This window comes from Chiloscyllium plagiosum, unplaced genomic scaffold, assembly GCF_037043375.1.
Source record: "Chiloscyllium plagiosum isolate Xiang-an unplaced genomic scaffold, Cpla_swu_hap1 HiC_scaffold_16, whole genome shotgun sequence".
NCBI classification, from domain to species: domain Eukaryota; kingdom Metazoa; phylum Chordata; class Chondrichthyes; order Orectolobiformes; family Hemiscylliidae; genus Chiloscyllium; species Chiloscyllium plagiosum.
The window spans coordinates 7,404,312-7,425,805 of NW_028270154.1; the positions used below are offsets into that span (position 1 = coordinate 7,404,312).

Here is a 21,494-nt window from a genome sequence, read left to right on the forward strand (position 1 = left end):
CGTGGAATCTAACAATATCGGATTACCTGATCAATTTAGAAGCACCAGGCCGTCAGAAAAATACTGATGCTAATTGCTCAGACCTAACAGCTACCGCTGAAACAACTGAAAACTAACCAAATTGTTTTCTGGACCCGTGTGCAATGGCTACTGTATTCTCGAAGTTAGTGTTATCTACATGACTGTGTATCTGCAAAGAGTTTCTCATAGGTATTTACATTCCAAAATTCAGTATGTGAAAAAGTCAATAATTTTCATAGCTTCAAAGAAACTCTAAAAGTTTTAGAAAGTCCCAACAGGTAACCAAAGCTGCCAGAACACAATTTTAACTCAGCTGTACAATCTAATACTGTAATCTTGTTACAAATGAAAGCATATAAATATTACAAGGTATGATACCAGCAGAGGTTACTTTCGGCAAAAACAGTTGCTACTTCTATTTTAATAATTTAAACATGCATGTTTCCAACTATTGCAACACATCCAATTCAAAGCTGCGAGGCTCATATTCTTCATTAAAAAGGCCCCTCACCTTATCCTTATCCTTTAACGTGTTGCTGCAATTTTCAGAATTAACTGCTCGTGTGTTTTCTTTCCTGGTAGTCTCATTTTGGACATAATTGCTGTCTGTATATGATCTGCAAATGTTGGGGTGAAGGATTTCTCCCTTTGTCGACTGCAATGTTGAACATGACTCATAGCGGAACCTCTGAGAAAGTGGATCACCACCGAACACCTCGACGTAGTTCGGGGGTATCTGGAGATTTCTACTGGCTTTTTGAATTCCATTCAGAGAATGCCTTGTTTCTGCACAACAACAGAGTCTTAGGGAACAGTGCTGACTACTAGTAATATTTCTGCTTCTTTGAATCATCACAGCGAGAATAATTAAGACCACGAGAAATATGATAGAAATTCCTCCAAATACGATGACCAAGGAAAGGCCCAGATCAGGAGTGAAGGTAGGACCTTCAAACGAACCGCTGACGCTGGAGAATGTTGCAGTATCGCCACCAACCACGGATAAGATGATGGTCACTGTGGCAGAAAGTGATGGTTTTCCATTATCTTTTGCAATAACCACTAATCTTTGCTTGGAGGCATCAGTATTCGCGATACGACGTATTGTCCAAATCTGGCCAGTGTCTGGTGAAATAGTAAAAAGATTATGCTGGGTAGCCTGAAAAATCAAATAAGTGATTCGAGCGTTTTGACCAGCATCAGAGTCAATGGCTGATACCTTGACAACCAAGTAACCTGGTTCTGCAAACCTGGATAATGTCTCGACTGCTGTTGATCCAAATTGGGCCAATGGTTGTACAATGACCGGAGCATTGTCATTGTGATCAAGGATAATAATATTTACCGAAACATTACTTGTGAGTGGTGGGGTCCCAGAGTCCACGACCTGAAGTTGGATCTGAAAGTTTTTCAATTTCTCGTAGTCGAAAGACCTCTGTGCAAATATGACACCGGTTTCCGAGTTAACAGTCACGTAAGTGGATACCGAAGCGTTCAAAACTTGAGTTTCCAGGATAGAGTATGTCAGTTGAGCGTTCAGTCCAATATCTGGATCAAAGGCTGTGATGGAAAAAATGGAAACGCCAATAATATTGTTCTCCTTGACATGTGCGGTATATAAAGACTGTGTGAACAGTGGGGCATTATCATTTATATCTGAAACGTCTACTCGAACGGTTTTTTCCGACGTAAGTGGAGGATTTCCGGCATCCGTGCATGTTATTGTAATACCATAGTTGGAGACGTTTTCCCGGTCCAGTGCCTGATGAACAAGTATTCCATAAAAATATTCCAGAGAAGAATCGAGTCGGAAGGGTAATTCATTTGAAATTTGACATTGTACCTGTCCGTTTCTCCCCGAGTCTTTATCTGCGGCGCTGAAAAGAGCGACCACGGACCCAAGTGCAACATCTTCTGAAACTGTGCGAGATAAAGATGTCAACGTCACGTCAGGAGGGTTATCATTCACATCAATAATATTCACCAGAACTACGCAATGCCCTGACATTGAGTCTGGTCCCCCGTCAATGGCTTGTATGCTAAGCTCAAAGTTATTGCTTTCTTCATAGTCCAACTTGCCATTAACTAGTATTTCGCCAGTCTTGGCATCCACCCTAAACATTTCCCGAGCTGGAGCTGAAGTGTGGCTGCTAAGCGAGTAGCTAATCTCTCCATTTAGACCATCGTCCGAGTCGGTAGCATTTAGTATGATTACTTGCGTCCCTGTTGGTGCGGTTTCTAATAGGCTGACTCGATATTCCGTCTGGAAGAAGACAGGAGCGTTGTCGTTTGTATCCTTGACAACGATTATGATCTGAACTGTACCCGATCTCACAGGAATCCCGCCGTCCTTGGCTATCAACGTTAAGCTGTGGCTGGAATCCGTTTCTCTATCCAATGAATTCTGCAGCACCAATACGGGCAATTTTCCTTCGCCAGTCCGAACATCGAGAACAAAATAATTGTTGGGAACGAGCTCGTATTTTTGCACGGAGTTAGTTCCAACGTCCAAATCGTGCGCCGTCTCGAGGGGAAAGTGCATTCCCGGAATAGAACGCTCGGATATTTGTAGGTGGAATTGTCTCTTTGGAAAAGAGGGAGCGTTGTCATTTACATCGAGAATCTCCACTGTAACCTTGTAGAGCTTTAAAGGGTTTTCAAGCAAACCGCCCAAGGATAAAACACAGCTCAGGGTCGGGCCGCAAATCTCTTCTCTGTCAATTTTTTCCTTCACGAATAAAATACCAGTGTCCAAATTGATATCTACGTATTGTTTTCTGGGACCGGGTACAAGCCGAAAACTGCGAGCTGAGAGCTGTTTTACATCAAAGCCCAAATCCTCTGCGATATTTCCAACAAAGGCACCCAGCTGCAGTTCTTCAGGAATCGTGTAACGAATCTGCCCAAGCACTAGATTCCACGAGGAGAAAGTACAGTACAATAATTGCCATTTTAGCAGCGAATAAATATTACATCTCATTTCTAGCTTCAAACATTCCCCTTTGTTTCAGAACGTGCTCGCACCTTGAATTATCCTCATTGCAGGTTTATATTATAAGGTTGGAGCATCTACGACGTAGCAAATACCTGGATGTTTCCCAAATCGCTCGAATTATTGGAATTAAATCTTCTAACCTTGTCTAAATGTGCACCCGAGCTGCTCCAATTTTACTCTGCGTCTGGTCGGACGTGATGGTGTCTGGGTAGAGAAGGGGCAGTCCGGATCCCCAGTCACATTTGAGCTTCTGATTGGAGAAGAGTAGCACATTTAAATTTGACCAATGAACGTATGCTCTGCTTCTTAAAGCTGCACTGTTTGATGCGAGTGTTTGTGCTTCGATTTATTGTTGCACAGTTTAAAATTGGATTCAGCGTTCCGTTAGTGAAATGCATTCTTTCTGCCTTTTCGCACGGATGAAAACTCCATAGCCACAGTGCAAAAAAAAAAAATAAGAGTTGGGTTTCTTAAAAGTTAACAAAAGGAAGAACTAAAAGATTCAAAGCCACTTAATAGACTGAGTAGTTTTATTCAATTCCCATGCATGTATGAATGTTCACTTCTTGCGTTCATCACCAACAAGCTGATATTTCACTAAATAAAAGCTAAATTATTTCTCATTCTCTGACGCAACCAATTAATATTCATTAATCTGTTGAGAATTCCATAATCCTCGATTTCCATTCTAAAAATCCAGCTCACTATTTTGTTACAGTTAAGCAAAATAAATAGATGCTGGACACTTGATACAGTATTAAAACAAAATCAGAGAATTCTGGAGAAACTCAGCAGGTCTGGCAGTGTATGTGGAGCGAGAAACGTCTACTCTGAACGGTTTTTTCCGACGTAAGTGGAGGATTTCCGGCATCCGTGCATGTTATTGTAATACCATAGTTGGAGACGTTTTCCCGGTCCAGTGCCTGATGAACAAGTATTCCATAAAAATATTCCAGAGAAGAATCGAGTCGGAAGGGTAATTCATTTGAAATTTGACATTGTACCTGTCCGTTTCTCCCCGAGTCTTTATCTGCGGCGCTGAAAAGAGCGACCACGGACCCAAGTGCAACATCTTCTGAAACTGTGCGAGATAAAGATGTCAACGTCACGTCAGGAGGGTTATCATTCACATCAATAATATTCACCAGAACTGCGCAATGCCCTGACATTGAGTCTGGTCCCCCGTCAATGGCTTGTATGCTAAGCTCAAAGTTATTGCTTTCTTCATAGTCCAACTTGCCATTAACTAGTTTTCGAGTTAAGCTAAGTTCAAAGGTTTTACTTCAGACCTGATGGGTCCTGGAAGTTACTGTTTTATATGCTGTTAACAAAGGGGTGGAAGAGCGAATAAAGTAGATGGTGTGATTGTCCAGGGATTTGTCAACAGTGTAGAACAAAAGGAAGAGCTAAAAGATTCAAAGCCAGTTATTAGACTGAGTAGTTTTATTCAACTCCCATTCATGTATGATTTTCTGCTCCTTCAGTTCTGACCAGAAGGCTTTGAACTCAAAGTTTTAACTATTTTCATGCTGTGAGAAAACTGTTTATTCTGCAATAACCTTCACTCTCTGCGTCATACATACACTGACCTGTGGACAACAAATATAGATCTCGAAACCAGCGCGAAATCCAGATCCAAATGCCGAATCAACATCACAATTCCTCCAAAATCTTACACTAAGGCCTATATGCGAACTTTATTCTCTTCAATTTAACTAACGGCTTTCAAAAGTTGAAATGCAAACATACACGACCCTTGCTGTTCTCTTTTCTGCAGTGAATCATGCAGTTCGAGAGTAAGTATTGTAAATGACTATAATCATCATGGTAAACCAACAAGTTCTAACGTAGTGAAAACGTTTTTGCTCAGTATCAAAGACAATACTCAAAAACCAATCATGACATTATTTCTATTTCAGTACAATTACTTTTTGTGACTCTCAATTATTAACGTTTAAGTACATTTTCGGTTTGTAACATTATTGCATCTTTCATTTGCCTAAGTAGTTCAGCGTTAAACATATGCTTCCTTCCATTTTCTGACGTTTTCTCTCTAATTTTACACGAATGAACTTGTTATTTTTTATACAAAGCAAATGAGCCTAATGTCTCAAAGACGCCCCTTATAATTATTAAATGTGATTCTGGAACTAATTGTTTTCCTCACAGCACTTATCTTCCGATGCACTTCTGCTTCATGGAATGAAGTAATAATCTGACCATTGAGGCTCCGAGTAATTTAGAATGGTTAGGAAAGGTAGAGGTCCAAGAAGGTATCCATGAAGAACTTGCCATTTATTATATGTACTCTACATGATGTAACATAGTATACTGTGAGGACCTCTTACAATCCAAATAACCATGCAGGCGCAGACCTGAGGAGATATGCACAGGTGTTGTAAACCAGATGTTTAATTGCGAAGTCCATTGTAGCAATTCAAGTCAGATATTATCAGGATGGTTCTGATTTCCAGTTCAAAAAATATTTAGGTCTTGTTTTAAATTCACTATCGGAATGAGTTCACTGCTGGCAGTCCAGCAATTATCACCTATCCACAGATGCCTTGAGAAAGTGGGAATGAGTTGCCTTCTTGAACCATTGCAGTCCCTGCACTATGGGTGGACACACAATGCCCTTGCGAAAGGAATTCCAGGATTTTGACCCAGTGATAATGAAGGTAACACGACATATTTCCAAGTCAGGATTGTGCGTGGCTTGGAGCGGAACTTGAAGATGTTCCTATATTTCTGCTGCTCTTGATCTTCTAGATGGAAATGGTTGTGGATTTGGAATGTGTTTTATTAGTAACTTTGATGAATTTCTGTACTGCATCTTGCAAATAATACACTATGCAGCTGCTGAGCATCAGCAGTGGAGGGAATGGATGCTTGTAGATGTGCCAATCAAGCAGGTTGCTTTGCCCTGCTTTTTGAGTGTTGGAAATTTACCCATTGATGTAAATGCGGATTATTAAATCACACTCCTGACTTGTGCCTTGTAAATGTTGGACAGCGTTTGGAGAGTCAGGAGCTGAGTTACCTACTGTAGTATTCCTGGCTTCTGACCTGTTTTTGTAGCCACTATGGTTGTATGGCGGGTCCAGTTGAGTGCCTAGCCATTGCAATCCCATGGCTTGATAGTGTTGCTAAGTTGTCCTTATGTCATGTGAAAAAAAAACTACATTCACCTGGAGCCATTCGAACTTTCATTTCATTTGTCACTTGTCATCAATTCTATGATGCTTAAAATCCAGTACCAGAACCACTTCTATCTTGAAAATCCTCTGTCCATGAAAATCCTCATTAATGTGATACATTGATTTATTCCAGATTGGGAATACTTTGATCGATTCTATTTTAGCTCATGATGCAACTTAATATTGTTATTATGAACTGCAGATTTTGGTGCTTCCTGATTATTAGTTGAACTACTCGGTCAATGGTTGAGAAATGTTTCCTATTTTGTTCTATAGCTAGACTGATGCATCATCATCACGAAAGCCCACCACCTCAAGACTTAAAACGACAACTGATCAATTTTTGGAACTTGGTACCGCACTTAAACAAAAACCAGAAATATATTATCAGGTCAAAATCAAGGTTTCGTTCTGCTCATTCTGATGTAATTCGCCAACCGTGAAAGCACTCATTTTAACCTTTATGTTAGTGAGGTAAAATTGCCGTAGAGATTAAAAATTCTGATCAAAATTCAAGTCCAGAAGAGAAGGTTCGAACATCAGATTATAAAAGTACTCTCTCTTATCGAATGCATTGGCTTCAGTTTTGGCACTACTGCTAGGATGAAATCGTCATGGGCTAGACAACACATGTACTTTAATGGGCTAGACAATTTTTACTTTCATGGGATAGACAACACATGTACCAGATTCATCCTGCATCCTTAGAGCACAATGTTTTTGGAAGAAGTGACTGGTTTGGACAGCGGCCTCATTGGCAGAATCTCCCAAATAGGGGCATGTATTTTCACAATTCAAAGCGCCTGAACAGATTTTAATTCAGTTTTGAGTCAGAATAAAAATAGCACTTATATTCTATGGACACAAAAGCCACTAGAATAAATATTCTTATAGAATATTGTACTGACCTAAAGAAAGCTTTCTTCCAGCGTTAGTGAGGTGTACTTATATAATTTGAAAAAAACTATTCGTAAATCAAAAAAATCCACCATAGTAATTTTGCAGCAACTTAGCAAACATGTAAACCTTTGTACTAATTACCCACTTTGTCTTTTGTTTCTGAAAGTTGTTTCACGATTTCAACCTGTGCTGATTGGATTCCAAACACAGGAGAGAAGAGTAACATATTGCATGAGCATGTAACGTTTTTGTTGTAAAATTATGCTTAGAAATTCTACTTCAAGGACATATGGCACAGTAAAATAATTGCAAAATGATTGTTTTTCATACATTTAATTGTTTAAACAATTCATTTGTTTCATTTGTACGATGTTTAATAATATAAGACAACCTGATAAATATATAATGTTCAGAGACTCAGAAATATGTCAACATTACATAGTTCGTGCGGCCAAAATGAGACCATGATACCTAGGAACTGGGCAACTTAGTTACGTAACTTGTGTGGAACTGCAAGTCGAATGTACAATATTCTGTAACGATGATGGGCTGTAGTCAATGTATACACAAGTTGACTTGCCAGATATTTCAACTTCAATATTTTGAGTGCACGTGGCAAAGTCAGCATGTCCCATATATTTACTTACATTCTCGTTGGTGCAGAAGGTGCTGACAAACAGAGTTGGATCCTCGAAACCATTTTAACTTGGCTAATGTTGCATAAGAGATACACAATTAGGAGCGGGTTTGGGGACTTATTACAAACGCCATTACGATCCGTTCGAGATTTGAGGATGTAGAAACAGTACAAGAAACAGTGAATTATATATTTTGCAAAGGTCAATGCGACCCATTTCAAGCAAACTATTTGCACAAATCGATATGCGCATCCAGGTCAGATCTTCGAAGATGCCCATTCCCTTATGAAAAGATACTAACTTCGGTGCTTGTGGTGTTGCTATAATTTTTAGAACCAATTATTATTGTGGGTTCTTTCCTGATAGAGTCAGTCCGATCGCAATTCCTATCTGTAGGTGACCTGCATGCATTGGATGCTATGAATTCTTTCTTTGTTGATTGCAATGTAAACAGGAATCAGAGCGGAATCGCTGAGAAAGTGGGTCACCTCCGAGTACTCTAACGTAGTTCAGCGGCATTTGAAGGTTTCTACTGGCTTTTTGAATTCCATTCAGCGAATACCTGGGTTCAGGGAAACTACAGACTCCCATGGAATAGCAGAGGCCAGCCAAAGCATTTCTGCCTTTATGAACTTTCACAGTGAGGATAATTAAAATAAGTTGCTTCCAATTCGATAACTAAGGGGAAACCCAGATCATGAATAGCCTGGGTGGCTTCAGACGAACTACCGCCAGTCGAGAATGTTTCACTGTCACTATCTAGGGCAGTCACGATGATGGTGAATGTGGCAGAAAGTGATGGTGTTACATTATCTTTCACTGGAACAATCAAACTTTGCTTGGTGACATCTTTATTTTCGAAACGCCGAGCAGTCCATGTTTCCCCAGTATCTGGTGAAATTATCAAAATGATGGGAAGCATGAACAAGGGAATGAGAGAGCTGAGCGTTCTGACCAGCGTCAGCTTCAGTAGCCAATAGCTCGGTAACCAAATAGCCTGGTTCCACAAACCTGGACATTGTTTATATAGTTGTTTATCCAAACTCGGTTAATGGCTGCACGATAACAGGAACATTGTTATTTTGATCAAACATAATAATATTCGCTGACACATTACTTGCAAGCGTTGGCGTCCCAGAGTTCATGACCCGAGCTTGGATCTGAAAGCGTTTCAATCCCTCGTAGTCAAAAGATCTATGACCGAATATGGCACCAGTCTCTAAGATAACAAGGATGAAAGTGGATACGGAGGCATTCTGAACTTGTCTCTCCAGGATATAGTACTTGAGTCGTGCATTCAGCCCAATTTCTGGATCAGAGGTTGTAATAGAAAATATAGAAGCGCCAATTACATTGTTCTCCATTATGCTTGCAGTGTACAACGATTGCCCGAACGGTGGCGCATTGTCATTTATATCAGCAATCTCTACCCGAATGGCTTTCTTTGATGCAAGAGGAGGATTTCCGGCATCCGTGCATTTTAATCAATATCGTATTTGGAGTTATCCTCCGATTTAGAGAATGTTTAATAAGTATTGCGTAATAATTCTCCAACGAAGAATCAACTTCAAAGCGTGGTGTGTTTGCTAGTTGCCATTGTACCTGCTCATATCTGCCCGAATCGTTATCTCCTGCACTGAACAGAGCGACTACAATCCCAATTGTAGCATCTTCTGAAACCGTGCGAGACAAAGACGTCAACGTCACGTCAGGCGGATTATCAATCACATCAATTATGTTCATCAGGATATCACAGTGCCCCGACATAGTGTCAGAACGTCAGTCGGTGGTTTGAATACTTATCTCAAAAACGCTGTGTTCTTCATAGGCTAGCTTCCCTTTCACCCTGAATCCACGCGAAACATTTCCCAAACTCAACATACAGTACGACTGCTGCGATAGTAAGTTGTCTTTCCAGTGGAATTATCGTCCAAGTCGTTGGCATTTAATATGATTACCTGAATTCCTATATCTTCATTCTCTAACAGGCTAACTCCACAAACTGACTCAGGGAAGATGGGGCACTGCCCTTTGTCTTTTACGAAGATTATGACGTGAACTGTGCCTAACCTCGCAGAGATGCCGTCGTCCTTCGCTATCAGTGTTAACCTGCGACTCGATTCCGCTTCTGTATTCATTGAACTCTTCAGCACCAATACTGGCTATTTCCTTTTACCATGCGCATTTCTACATCAAGAATAAAATAGTCATTGGGAAGGAGCTCGCAAGTTTGTACTGAGTTGGTCCCAACGACCGGATCTCGCGCGGACACGAGTGGAAAGCGCGTTCCCGGAGAAGAAAGCGCTAAGATTTCGAGGTGGAATTTTCTCTTTGCGAAACTGGGAGCATTGTCATTCACATCGAGAACCTCCCCTGCAACCCGATAAGCTTTAATGGGTTTTCAAGTAAACCTCCCAAGGCTAACACACAACTCAAGATGGTGCCGCAAATCTCTTTTCTGTCAATTGTTTCCTCCACAAATAATATTACGGTGTCTAAATTAATGACCACAGATTGTTTTCTGGGCCCCTGTACAATCCGAAAGCTGTGAGCAGAGAGCTATTTTATATCTAAACCCAAATCTCCAGCGATATTCCCAACAAAGGCGCCGAGCTGCAGTTCCTCTGGAATTGTGTTACGAATCTGCCCAAACACCAGATTTCATGAGAATACACAGTGCAACAATTGATATTTTATCAGCCAATATATTTTAGATCTCATTTCCAGCTTCAAACATTCCCTTTATCTCAGAACCTTTCCACACCATGAATTATTCTCGGTAATATTCTGTTTATATTTTGAAAAGCCGAAACAACTGGGAATGTTACAAATACTTGAATAATTCATAAATCGCTCAGATTGTTTCACTGAAGTCTACAATTTTCTTCTAAAATTGTGTGATAGTTGATGAACAATTCCTCCCGCGCATCCGGCTCTTAAAGTTTGCTCTGCGTCTGATCCGAAGTGATGATTTCTGTGCAGTGAAGATGCCGTCCGGATCCCTCATCACATCTCAGCGCTCGATTGTTGAAAGCTAGCATATTGAAATTCGACCAACTAAGGTATCGTTGATTTCTTAAAGCTGTAAGGACTGCAATTAATGTCGCGGCGCCGATGTTTTGTTGCACAATTAAAAATTAAATTAAGATTTTCTTCCGATTATCTGTTTTGTTTTTGTTGTCACAATTAAAATACTCTTGAATTAAATTATAAAGAACAACTGATGATCAGATTAGGCATTTGTTAGAATAATATAATTCATTTTGTTATCCATATTTAATTAATCATTAATGATTTTTTAAAATCCCCCAACCAGTTTTTATTTTGTCCTGGAAAATTGAATATTAACGTTACTGTATTGAAATTTTTATGATCATCCGCTGACCTTCTAGAAATCCAGAATATTTACTGATATTTTACAAATCAACTACATTTAGTGGATCACATGCATATTCATAAGCCTGTGGGGATAAAAAATCTCAAATCACAATAATTACACTCATATTATGCCTATCCAGCTCTTCTTCCCTCGCCTATTCTTACACACATGTGGAAGTTAAGTATTTTATCCTCATCGATTTTATCTACAGCATTCAGTATTTTAAAAAAAACACATGCATGAACTTTCTTTCCTGCTGTGACTCACACTTCAAGCTCCTTAAAATGTCTAATGATCATGGCTTTAGTTCGAACTCTAGGCAGGAAATACATTTTGACCTTTTTTGCATGTCGTCTTTCAGGATTAGCTGATAATGGATACATAAGCCCCTGCTTTGGTGTTTGTGCAAGTGTGCCAGGAAATCCACCACTGAGCATGGAGAAATTTATTGAGCCTCTCGCTCCTGGTTTTATTTTATATTTCATCTTTCACACCTTGTTGCAAAGCAATCACATAACTAACGAATTTGATCTAAGTTTTGTAGCACTTCCAGATCCAGTCATGAATGGCAATGGACAATTGACAAATTAACAGGGAGACGAGGTTTAATAAGTATGTATATTTTCAACAATGGATGAACCAGTCAATTCAGTGTAAAATGTAAGACTAATACATTTATGCCCATCACCAGTTGGAAATGTACACAGTAGACAGCAAAACGTGTGCCTCTTTCTTAGATCTACAACACAGGTGCCACTCATAAAACAATTTCATTCACTTCATCTCGCATGAAGAAATGGATGACGGTGTTGGAATCTGCAAAGATCTACCGCTTACCAAGTTGTTTCAACACAGCTGGAAAAAAAAATGGCATTCGCTCATCAACATGGATAATTGTCCAGTCTGTCTTTCCACAGCAAGAAAGACAACTCAAAGCCAACAATTACTTCCATATCTGTTTCCTCTCCATCATCATTAAGGTGCTGGAAGAGTTCTGCAACCGTGCTATCAAGCAGATCTTGCAAACAAACGAATTGCGAAGAAGAATTTGGGTTCTGCAAATGTGTTTCAACTCTTGACCTCATTACATCCTTCCTCCAAATATGGACGAAAATAGTCATTCTCCAAAGTGAGTTACGAGTGACTGCCCTTGACATTGAGGCAACATATGACCAAACATTTTACCCTCCAGACTTCACAAAATTGTAGTCAGTGGAAAGCAAGATACAGCGCTGTTCCATGTGTATTCAGCACATAAATGATGAAAGTAGCTGCAAGAGCAAGTCATATGCTAAGAATACTGCAGCAATTAAATAAACCCCTGACTGCAATAAGCTTGACTCTATGACCATCTACAAAACACAAGGCAGAAGTGTCATGGAATACTCTCCACCAGCCTAGCTGGATGCAACTCCAACAACACTCAAGAACTTTGATAACATCTAGGATAAAGTAGTCTATTTGATTGGCACTGCATCCACAAGCGTCCACTCCCCCCACCAACGATTGCCAGTAGCAGCAATGTGCACTACCTACAAGATGCACTGCTGAATTTTAACAAATGTCCTCAGACAGCACCTTCTAAATACACGACCACTTTCATCTGGAAAGACAAGGGTAGCAGATACATGGGAGCACCCCCATCTTCAAAGTCCCTTCCAAGCCACTCACCATCCTGACTTGGAAATATTTCACTATCACTTCACTGTTGCTTGGTCAAATTTCTGGAATTTCCACCCTACTAGCTTTATAGGTCAACCCATAGCAGGTGGACTGCAATGATTCAAGAAGGCTGATCAACATTAGTGTCTCAAAGGCAACTAAGGGCGGGCAATAAATACTGGTCAGTCAGTGACTTACACATGCCACAAATAAATAAACAATAATAAAAAATCCCTGTTCCAGGATATCACTGCAGGAGTTCCAGATGGGAATGTCACAGATCAAATTATCAATATTTTTTTTCATCAAAATGTAGAAAACGAGGGATATTCATTGATAGTTCTACAATGTTCAGCACCATACTAAACAGCTGTCTCAGGGAACCAAACTGAATCGAACTACTGGAAGATAACAACAGTATTAAGACTTGGGCTGATAAATGTGAAGTAGCATTAATGCCATGCAAGTACCAGTAAATGACCATCTACCGAAAGATAAAGTCTTAACATCACTCCTTGCATTCAGTAGAGTTGCTATTACTCAATCTCCTATCATCGTCCAGAGGGACGATGGGGATAGCACGGGGTCATTCTATTTCCCTTCTATCATCTTCTTGGGGGTTCCCATTGAAAAATATTTGAACTAGAGTAACCATATGTATGCAATGGCTGCAAGAGCAGGTCAGGGACTATGTATTCTGCATCATGTAATGCATTCCCTCATTCCCCAAAGATTGCGCTCCAAATACAATGGGCAAGTCAGTGTGATGGAATGCACCTCACTTGCCTTGATAATCGTTGCTGCAACATCTCCCAAGCAACGTGAAACGATACAAGAAAATGCAGTCTGCTTGTTTGGCACCACATCCATAAATATCCATTCTTTCCAAAATTGAGGCTTGGTTTCAGCATTGAGTCCCATTTAAAAGATGAGCTCCAGATTTTTACGAAGTCTCCTGTATGTCACCTTTTAGTCTGGCCACTTCTATCCAGAAATGGAAGGACAGCCGGACGACAGGACCATGATGTCTGCAATTCCTGGGACGTTAGGGGGAGTGGGTGAGTTAGGTTGGAGGGGATAAGGGGGTACAATTTAAATAATGGCCTGGAATCTCAGAAGTATTGCGCTATCATTGCGCCTTGATCTTATCCTCATGATAGTGCTCACAGTATTCAAAGTATGACCTCACTAACGCTTTATCATTTTGAAATGATACTCCTTGCTCCTGTATTCTATACTTTGGCTAACAAAATAGAATACCCTTTACTGTCACTCGAATGAGCTAGTAAAAAGTTTGTAATGTTGCCGCTTTGAGTCCATCTTAGGTACACGGTACCGAGGTAAGGAATACTTAAGTGTTTTTTACAGATTTGTACAAAGATTCATAAAGAATGGAGAAATGTTTTATTAAAAAAGACATTCGATTTTTAATCTATACACCAAGTCCTTGGGACCTGCCTGGACTCACTGCCTCCATGCCAGTCTGGCCTGGGACTTGCTTCTGCGACTCAACTGAACACTCCACTCCCATGCCAGTCTGGCCTGGGCCTCACCTCCAGAACGCATTGGATTTGCCACACCTACAGATTCGCTTTCGGGACTCACTTGGGAACTGTCTCTGGGACTCACCATGTCCATTCGTGTCTGGTAACTTGAAGTTAGAAGCTTGAAAAGAAAGTGTGAGAAAAAAAGAAAAAGAAAAAGAATGGGTGGAGCAGAGGAAGCCCCACTGCAGCGTTTTACTCTGCTGCCACCTTGCCAATGAAGGCAAACATCCTGAATGTCTTCTTCACCAACATTTCTATTTCTGACGACACTTTCATGCATTTATGGACTTGTACATCATGAACATTTTGCTCCTCAGTACACCATAAGGACATAGTAATCATTGTACATATCCATCCTGTAATGAACGTCCTAAAATGCACGACCTCGTACTTATGAAGATTAAATTCCATCGACCATTGCTATATCCAATTTACCAGGTTATACATATCAGTCTATAGCCTGAGACTATCCTCCTCACTATGAACAACACCACAATTTTCGTGTCATCTGAAAACTTACTAATTATAACTTCGACATACACATCCACCTCATTAATGTACATATAAGTCGGTACTAATCCTAATGGAACTCCTTTGGTCACAGGTTTCCAGCACAAGTCCTACCCTTCACTCGTACCCTTTGCATTCTATTTGCAATCAAATTTCTTATCCAGTGTTCTTTGAATCTCAAGAGCTCTTATGTGTTGGACCAGCCTATAATGTGGAAGCTTGTCAAGAAATTCATGTACACCCCATCAATTGAACTACACTCATCAACATAGTTAGACACAATTTCAAAACCTAAATTAAACGAGACAGATAGGATCTCCTTCTAAGAAATCCATGCTGACACCCCTTTCCAAATGTTGCTTAATCTTGTTCCTTGGAAGGTTTTCCAATAATTGCCCTATAATTGACATCAGATGAACAGCCCTGTAATTATCTGGTCTCGCTCTGTCTCTGCTGATCTTCTTGAACAAGAAACTGTATTTGCTATTCTGTACTCATGTGGCCCTTCACCTGTAGCCATCGAAGTGTGAATAAATATCTCCGTTAGCTAAGTTCCTGCTTTCTTTCACACAAAATCATAAACGCCTCTAAGGCAGTCAGTCTATTTTTTTTTCAGAATAGTTCCCAGTATATCTGAGATTATCTAGGAGGAGTAAAGCTTCTGAATAATAAAGCAACAGGTGAAGCAAGAGGTTTTGTGCTTATAGATCGGAGCAACATGAATGACGTTTTGATATGATTAGGAGGTGCCAGTGTTGAACTGGGATGAACAAAGTTAAAAATCACACAAAATCATTTTATAGTCCAACAGGTTTATTTGGAAATATTAGCTTTCAACGCGCTGCTCCTTCAAAAGATGAAGAGCCAGCATTCTGAAAGTGAGTACTCCAGATAAACCTGCTGGACTATAACCTGGTGATATGTGATATTTAATTGTAACGTTTTGATAGTAACAATTGCTGCCATCCAGCTAAAAGTATATTTTGCCAAATCACACAGATGATTACTTGGTCTGTGAATTTCAGTGGTGCGAAGCATATAAGCTGCATGGCCAAAAGCCTGGTGGATCACCCACCTGTTCCTTTGGCTGTTCGCAACAAGCAAGTTACTGACCACACTCACACAGTGCAATAGTTCAAACACAGTTTCAAACATTAGATGTAATCGTGCAATTGACCAATATCTGCTGCGTAAACCAGATTGTGTGTGGTATAAAAGTGAACAAAAATATAGGATTATCATGTGTTCTTGTCGAATGACACATTTTCGACTGCTGAAGTTACATCTATTAATGACTAAGGCCCTGACGTTTTCAGGCAGGAAGACCATTCACATGCACTGCACCTGGAAATAGATGAAATAGATGAAAAGCATTCGCTAGTTCATTTCTAAAGGTAACACACTCACCAAGCAACAAAACTTGGCTGTGTTAAAATTTAATAAAATCAGTGTGTTAACTACCAACCAGCATTAACTATTTCTTAATATATTTTGAGGGGGTTTGTTCTGGTTCACTGTAAATACATTCGATTAACCGACACAGTTATGTAATGACACGTCTTTGCAGCGATGGAATCTGAATGCAAGCCTTTTTGCTTAAAGTTAGCTATAATACCATTGTGCCACATCAGCCCCCAAACACCTTCTGAAGAATTCAGACATGCCATTGAAACGAACAATACTGAATTTATATTGTTATGTACCAGAACAAACACCCTCAAAATATACTAAAAATCGGCTCAACTGCAACGTTTTCTTATTTTTAAAGGCAAGTGTAAGGCGTTGTCTTCTGATTGCAGTTCGAATAATCAAGTGAAATAAAACACACTTTGTTCTTACACTAAATTTAAATACAAACAAAATAAATAAGAAGTGGGATAACTGAACTATTGGAAAGTTTCACAGAATATTTCTATGAAACAACAACTATTTCAATACAGTAACATCTCTCAAGTACACCTTTGGCAAACGCAAATTCAGTAAAATATGAAGTCTCACATGCAATTCTTCAGTCCAGGAGGAAAGAAAATCAAGAGAAAACGCAGAGACAGAGAGAAAGAGAGCTGAAGCGTTTTGCTGCAACAGGGATGGATGAATAGCAAATTCCAAACACCAACTGCTACTGAAAGTTAAACTAAAAACCTGGTTCTTTAGGAGCTTGACCCCACCCCTTCATGCTGCTTCTATTGAAAAAGATCCCAAAGCCTTAAAAGCTGTTTACTACATTGGCTGGGAACAGACTACATGGTTCCTCAATCTCAAACACTCTTCAGGAAAGAATGACAAAATACACCTCTTAAAGCCACAGTATTGTCACAATATTCTTGCCAAATTAGCAGGTTTTGAGAAGATTTGTAGCTCAGGTTGAGGTTCTGGAGATAGGTTTGCTCGCTGAGCTGGAAGGCTCATTTTCAGACTTTTGTCACCCTACGAAGCAATATCTTCAGTGAGCGTCCGGGTGAAGCACTGGTGATGTAGCCTGCTTTCTACTTGTATGTTTAGGTTTCCTTGGGTTGGTGATGTAACTTCCCGTTCTTTTTCTCGGGGGTGGTAAATGGGATCCGAGTCAATGTGTTTGTTGCTAGAGTTCTGTTTGGAATGCCATGCTTCTAGGAATTCTTGTGCGTGTTTCTGTTTGGCTTGTCCTCGGATGGATGTGTTGTCCCAGTGCAAGTGCTGTCGAAGTGGAACTCTGTCAACAAACATATTGACTTGGATCCCATTTACCACCCCCTGAGAAGAAGAACAGGCAATAACATCACCATAGGAAATGACATCACCACAGGAAATGCCATCACCACAGGAAATGCCATCACCAACCACAGGAAAGCTGAACATATAAATAAAAGTGGGCTACACCACCAGTGCTTCATCTGGAGGCTACCTAAAGATTTTACCTAGTAAGGTGTTGAAACGTCAGAAAACAAATCTTCCAGCTCAGAGAGCAAACCAACATCCATTCTTATCAAATGTTCTGATGAGAGCAAACTGAAGTGCTTTCATAAGATATGTACTTTTTTCCCAGAAATTTCTTTTCAATTGTGATTAAATGTGCGTTGTCAACTCGAAACCACCTTGAGCATTGAGAAATATAATCGTAAACCTTTGTGCCTTCCATGCCATTCAAATGTCACTCTCGGATCTAATTAAGTAGTATGCTGATTTTGTCACTATCATTTTGAATTTTAAATGCACACACATATGTACTCTTTACTAAAGGGAACCATATATACAGCTTCTGAAAATATTTGAACGCTCACAACCACAAAAGCAAAAATCATCACCACCACCTTTGATGTTATCGATCAGGTGCAAAACTACTTTCAATACAATTGTTGATTTACCCGAACTAGGCATAAATTAATTAGACTTATTTAAAAATAATGACTTCAAAATCCATTAACGACAAGTTGCTTCTGTATTTGCTCTATTATTATCTTTCCTTTAAAACCCCTCAAAGGACTGCAGATGCTGGAAATCCAAATCATAAACAAAAAGAGATATTGCTGAAAACACTCAGCAGGCCTGTCAGTATCTGTGGAGAGAAATCAGAGTTAAGAAGATGGTTCTTCAGTTCTGAATAAGGGTCACTGGACCCAGAATGTTATCTCTGATTTCTCTCCACACATGCTGCCAGACCTGATAACTTTTCTCAGCAATTTCTATTTTCGTTATTATCATGCATGTTGCAAGATTATTTGAGTGCATGATACATAGCAACAAGGCGAAATGTACTGGTAATGTCACTGGTCTGATAATTCGGTGCTAATTCGGCTTTCATAAAAACCTGAAATTATAAGCAAGTCTCATGATCACTATGGAATCACTAAGGGTTATTTGTGAAAACAAGAAAACCCTGGTTGGTTCATTAATGTCCATTAAGGTGGGAATTCTGCTCCCCTTACCTGGTCTGGCCTACATGTTAGTCCAGATCCAGAATCATGTTGTTGACTTTTAAGTGAACTCTGGACAACTAGAAATGCACAACAAATTCTGGTGTAACAAGAAATGCCCATATTCTAAGAACAGATCAAGAGATCTGTTGCATTTTCTTTTTTTTTTGATCATGTATTTTAAAACTTATTTCTATCCACATTAAATGCACTTTCTACACGTCATAAATGCTCAAGGTTGTTAAAAAGAACACAAAAAATGTTCTTTTTCCTTGAGTCCATTATCTACACTCGCCTATGTTGGAAAGGGAGAAAAGTAATTGACTAAAGACTACAGTGCCTCCATGTGACTCAGAGAATTAGAGCATTGAGCCAAGAAAGGATACACGTACAAAGTGCTGGGAAACTCTACTGGCATTCCCTAAACTTAAATAAATAGGAGACATTGACTTTGTTCCACAAACTCTAAATAGCTAAATATAACCAACTTGGAAAGAATTCTGAGTGCATACATAACTGCGCAGGTGCAAATCACTTCCCTTCAGGCACGTTTTGTAAATCAGATTGCAACTTTATGAGAATGAGGTCTCAGTGCGGTAGTTCTGATTAATTTGCATTGAAGTTGTTTTGAGCATTATATCACTGTAAATTAGTCAAATGGTCTGGTCTGGTAGCAAAAGCAATGTCTGATGATGTCTGACACCATCTCGATTATCATTTCATCTTCCCACAAATTACTTGATTCTTTAATTCCAGCTCAAATATTACCTCTAGCCTATTTTCAAATATTCTCTTGAAACCTAATGTTTATGCAACTTCGGTGACTCTCAAATAATTATACTTTTATTGCGCAGTGTGTATTTTTTTATGACATAAGTTCTTAGCATACCCTGGCCTTGGATTCCGCTTGAACAATTCTCTGATTGTTCTTTTTCCTTGAGTCCATTATCTACACTCGCCTCTGAAGTTAGGAGGTGGATCATCATTGCCACAGTTCTTTATAGTTTTTGGATATCAAATTGATTATTTATCATTTATCCTGAATGCTTTTGTTGAACTGAAAACAACGAACATTGCATTATGCTCATGTTGTCATGATTTAATAAACTTAAGAAAACGTCATGTTCTCCGTACTCATCATGATCTTAGTTATGCACGATTTGTTTGTGATTTTACATGAGACAATCAACTTACAAGCTAAGAATGATGATTGACATATTTTATGGCCAAACATTTTTTTGCTGTCATGCAGGGGTTTCAATTCTGCTTAGTCGTATTGTATATTGTTATCATGCCTCTCCTTGTGAAAAAAGAGCCAGAGAATAGGAATATCGTAGGAAAGGGATGGTTAAATTGGAAAGAGTGCACAGAAAATTTACTAGGATTCTGCCAGGACTAGTAGGCCTGAGTTAGAGGAAGAGGTTGGCCAGGACAGGAATTTATTCCTTCGAACATAAGACTATGAGGGGTGACCTTATTGGGGTGTACAATAAGGGGCATAGGTAGGATTAATACAAATAGTATTTTACCCTGGGATGGCGAATTGAAAACTAGAGGGCTTGGGTTTAACGTGAGCAGAAATATTTTAAAAATATTTGAAGGGCAAATTCTTCAGGCAGAGAATGGAATATAGATGAAATGGGCTGCCAGAGAAATTGGTTGAGGCAGGTTCAATACCAACATTTGGAAAAATACATTTGGATAGGTACAGGGATCGGAAAGGTTTAGAGGGATATGGACCAAACGCGGGTAATTGGAACTAGCTGAGTGGGCACCATGGTCAGCATGGACCAATTTGGGCGAGAGGGCCTGTTTCCATGCTGAATTACTCTATGACTCTAATACTAAACATAACTTCAGAGTGAAATTGCATCAAAAAGAATGGTGGGAGTTGGACAGTGACCTCACCTCTAATCCCTTTGAAACCTTTTTTCATCTGTGTACATATTTCCATTTCCTGGTAACTAAATGCCAATTCACAGAAATATGATACCGATTCTCTGTTGACAAAAATGCTTCAAAACGACTGTTTTTCAAAGATTGAATAATCTAAAGTCAGTTCTATTGATTTGTGTGAAGCCCACTAAAATAAGATAAACTGATCAATTTACAATTTACACCCAGAAACACGCTAATATCAATTAATTAGAATCGCATAACTGAAATCGTGACAAACTATCCAACTGTTTATAGGACTTGCCTATAAGAACCGTTATTCTCCTTCCAAGCAAAGCACCCCATACTTGTGCAGTATCCTGTATTGTCTTCTTAGGAAATGCTTTCATTTAAACTTTCAAATTCGTGAAACAAAATCAGAAACTCGTGTATATTCAAATAAATTTCTGTTGGTCCAACAGACATAGCAGTGAGCAAAGATTTTTAATTTGTCCAACATGATGCCATTTTAATTTACGCAGTCGAGAGAAATTGCACATAGGGTAGCAAAGTGTGAACAATCCATTTAAGCATGCATGAATTTGGCCTCACCTCTTTGATTACAGAGTTGCTGTAGTATTCAGGCTGATTCATTCCCGTGCTTTTGTTTCTAATGGACTCGTTTCTGATGCAATTCTTGGTTTGTTATTGTTTTTAGGGTTTTGAATTCTCCCTTTGCAGATTGTAATGTTGAGCCTAACTCGTAACGAAACCTCTGAGAAAGTGGATCTCCTCCAAAAACCTCAACATAGTTTAAGGATATCTGAAGATTTCTACTCGCCTTTTGAATATCATTCCGAGCATACCTTGTTTGAAC

The 21,494-nt window shown here is 39.5% G+C and overlaps 3 pseudogenes; all 3 read right to left on the reverse strand.

Moving 5' to 3' along the window:
- Nucleotides 1–469: 469 nt before the first annotated feature.
- LOC148147461 (protocadherin-10 pseudogene) lies at nt 470–3,001 on the reverse strand (annotated as a pseudogene).
- A 5,167-nt stretch (nt 3,002–8,168) lies between these two features.
- LOC122556965 (protocadherin gamma-B7-like) lies at nt 8,169–9,518 on the reverse strand (annotated as a pseudogene).
- Nucleotides 9,519–9,625: 107 nt separating this feature from the next.
- Nucleotides 9,626–21,271, reverse strand: LOC122556966 (protocadherin gamma-C3-like; annotated as a pseudogene).
- Nucleotides 21,272–21,494: the final 223 nt, after the last annotated feature.